General features: G+C 49.1%; 2 pseudogenes; both read left to right on the plus strand.

Moving 5' to 3' along the window:
* Positions 1–456: 456 nt before the first annotated feature.
* Positions 457–1,238, plus strand: LOC147992397 (uncharacterized; annotated as a pseudogene).
* Positions 1,239–2,104: 866 nt separating this feature from the next.
* LOC147992398 (uncharacterized) lies at positions 2,105–3,157 on the plus strand (annotated as a pseudogene).
* The last annotated feature ends 463 nt before the right edge of the window (positions 3,158–3,620 follow it).

The raw sequence follows: 3,620 nt of genomic DNA on the forward strand, positions 1-3,620 counted from the left end.
CCAGTGGCAGAACTCCACAGTGATAGGCCCTAGGGCATGTGTCTCTAGGAGTGCCGCTTTGTTTCTCTCCTTTGTCACGTGTAACACGTTTACTGATTTGACTTCTGGTGGGAATTTCTTCTGTTCCCCAGTGCTTTGCTTGCGAGGCTCGTCCTCGTCTTCGCTTGGTGTATCCTACCTGTTAAAAATAATTCTGTAATTAGGGGAAAATCTCCCCTTGCCCAAACCGTTGTTGCAGTTTGTCCCGCAACCGACGTCTCCCTTCGATCTCCTGGAACCGACGCCTCCTCGAGGGATCGTCATGTCTCTCCGGGTCGTATAAAAGGGGGCCTGTAACCATAAATCAAGGATTCAATCACTTTTGATTCAAAACACGTTATCACGCACGTAGAACAGCCAGCGAGAGCAAAAGGCAACAGAGAAAGGAGAAGAGAGGAAGCACTCGCCGCTAGTGAGATGACAGGCCTCGTCTCCTTCTTCCTCCATCTGATCCGCGAGGACGGTCGCCGCTACCGCCTCATTGGCTTTCGCCGCCATGGAGTTGGTGGACACCATCGTTTCCGTCGCTGGATGCAAGCCATCCGATGGTTCGGCCTCAGCGCCGCTGGATGCGCCCGTCGCGGTGATCAGCACGCCCTTGGACACGGTCCCTATGCTCCCGGACGCGCCCACTGCGGTGCTCCCCACGCCCGTGGACAGGCGTCCATGGGGTACGACCCTTGGCTGGTGGCCGGCCCGAGCGCCCCCATGATGCACGGGGCCGCTACTGCGCCTGCCCTGCCCACTGGGTCTCCGCCTCCACCACGTCCTCCGCCGGCCGCATGGATCCCGCCGTCGACGCCAACATGTGATGCCATGGCCGCTGGACCGAGCCTCTGCCCGCCTGGCTACGCCCCTGTGCCATGCACGCCATCGTGAACGAGGAGGAGGCGCTCGCCTTCATCTCCGCGCCGACCGGTGCCTCCGGAGTAGTCCTCCTTGGAGTCGGCATGGAGGGCGCCGCCGCCGCTGCCGGCACGCCTCAACAGGAGACTGCCGTGGGCTCGAGCAGCCGCGCGGAGTGGCGCTTCGGCCGCCTCTTCGGGCACACCGTCGCAGCCCTCGACCGCCGCCCCGGCTGTCGCCCAGGCTCATGGGCTCCGGCGAACCTCGATTTCACTGCTACTCCACTGCGCCAGGCTTCCACCATCGTCGTCTCCTCTTCAGATGATGAGGCCTCGTCGGTGTCGCGTCGCTGACACCTGAAGATGCGAGGGGAGGCGACTGGGCTCCCTGCTCCTTGCGAGCGCAGGTGGTGGTGGGGATCGAGCGTGGTGCGGGTCCTTATCCGTAACCGCCCTACCTCTCACCTCCTCTTATGCGGTGTGGGTGGTTGCAGGCTGGCCTCGGTCGGCGGTGGCAGGCCTAGGCCTAGGCGATCAGCCTACTTTCTTCAAGTGTTTTTCTCTGTTTTTATTAGTCTAGTACTAATTATCGTATTTGTGCAAGTTTAGTCTCTATTTAGTACTGTTTAGTACATAGATTGACTACTACTTACATTTTAGTCCTGTTCTAGATTCATTCTATGTTAGGACTCGTGTAATTATTAGTAGGTGTGTTTATATTATGTAATGGATTGATAATATAAATAAAGTACCGGATTTCATCTGGGAAGAATGACATGTTCCATGTGTTTACCACATCTCATTTTTATCGAACATGTCTTTGCGATTGAGATCTTCTCTCGCATATCAAACTTGCAATTTTTTGAATGTTTCTCCCTCATCTTATTTGGAATCACAAGGTAATGAGTTGTGATCTACTGCTCATTTTGCAGACTATCCTCTCTTACTGTGAGGTCTATGCTTTTTCATTCTCGACAAACGATTACCTCCAACGTGTATTCCTTATATCTGAATTGTAGCATACACAAGGTAATGGCGATGTAGCCTATTACTGTGAGATCTAAGTGATCTTCAAAGTGTTATGTTCATACAATTGAGGTTGAGAATTTTTCAAGTTTACACTTGAGTATCAAATTTTTGCATTCTTATTACACAACCATGATGGTTTTTAATTTACCACCTGTAAATTAATTATCTCTGGTTTTCCCATGTAGGCAAAGATGACTGCCAAAGAATTTGAGGAGCTTGCCCTCAATGGCCACAATTACCCTACATGGGCTATGGACATCAAGATCGGTCTTGCGTCCCGTGGGATAGCGCGTGCAATACAACCCCCGGAGACTCCTCTCCCGGATGGGGCCACGCCGCTAACATAACAGCAGAACTATGCTGCCTTATTCATCATAAGGCACCATATTCATCCAGATCTCAAGTCTGAGTATTTACAGGAGGAATCTCCTAGTACTCTGTTTCTGGCCCTCAAAACGAGGTATGAACAGCAGAAGGCAGTAGTCCTACCCGAAGCACTCCATGATTGGACTCATCTTCGTCTTCAGGATTTCAAGTCCATCGGTGAGTACAATCATGCTGTTCATAAGATATGTTCCAAACTGCGCTTTTGTGAGAAGGAACCTACTGAGGGGGAGAAGATAGAGAAAACTTTGTCTACTATGCTCCCTTCAGATAGGATCCTCCAACAACAATACCGTGCTCGTAACTACACTGTCTATTCCGAGCTTATTCACATGTTACTTCAGGCTGAAAAGCATGATGAGCTACTCGCTGAGAATGGCTCTCAGCGCCCAGTTGGGGCACAACCTTTACCTGAAGTTCATATGAATGTTGCAAATAGACAAAAGTTTAATGGTACCTCTCGAGGTAAACAATCCAATTCTGAGCATAAGCGAAAGCGCAATGGGAACAGGAGATCTAGATACCCAGGCAAGGGAAAAGGCACTTCAAAGCCCAGGTTTGATAAATCTAAGCTTTGCAACAAGTGTGGATGCTCCACGCATTCTACTGAAAAGTGCACAATGCCCAAGCATCTGGTTATGCTGTACCAGCAATCTCAGGGACGCAAAGCACCTCAAGGGAAAAGGTTTGAAGCCAACTTCAACCTTCATCCGGATAGCGCAAAAGGAGCTGGTGGTTCGCACGATGTTCCTCCTGGACCAAGCAATGCCGTGGTTCCTTATCTGCCTGAGGCTACTGCTGAAATGGAGAACACGTTGATTGAGTACACTGCAAACAACGTGTTTGGCGACTTCGACTAGTCCCTCAATCTCCTCAGTGATCTACTTAATTATGTCCATTTGTGACGATTGTAATAAGAACATAAGTTTGTTGTTGTCTTTATATTGTATTGTATCAGCACATTTGATATAATAAAGATTGTATTCTATATATTACTATGAGGTTTTCTTATTGAAAATTCTTTGTTTTATATAGTTCTCTACGGGGACAATCCGATGGAAGAGGAATTATGCCTTGTGGACAGTGGTGCCACAAACTCCATACTGAGGGAGATGAAATATTTCCAAACTCTGAAAAAGACAAATGGAGATATTCTAACTATCGCTGGACACGATACTGTGATTGTTGGTACTGGACGTGCCATATTCACCCTCCCAAGTGATACATATGTGACAATTGAGGATGCTTTACTGTATCCCAATTTTGCACGTACCCTGATCAGTTATCGAGATATCCGTAAAAATGGTTTTCATATTGAAACCC

The sequence above is a fragment of the Triticum urartu genome, chromosome 1A (assembly GCF_056163025.1).
Source record: "Triticum urartu cultivar PI428250 chromosome 1A, HENAU_Tu73, whole genome shotgun sequence".
Classification (NCBI taxonomy): domain Eukaryota; kingdom Viridiplantae; phylum Streptophyta; class Magnoliopsida; order Poales; family Poaceae; genus Triticum; species Triticum urartu.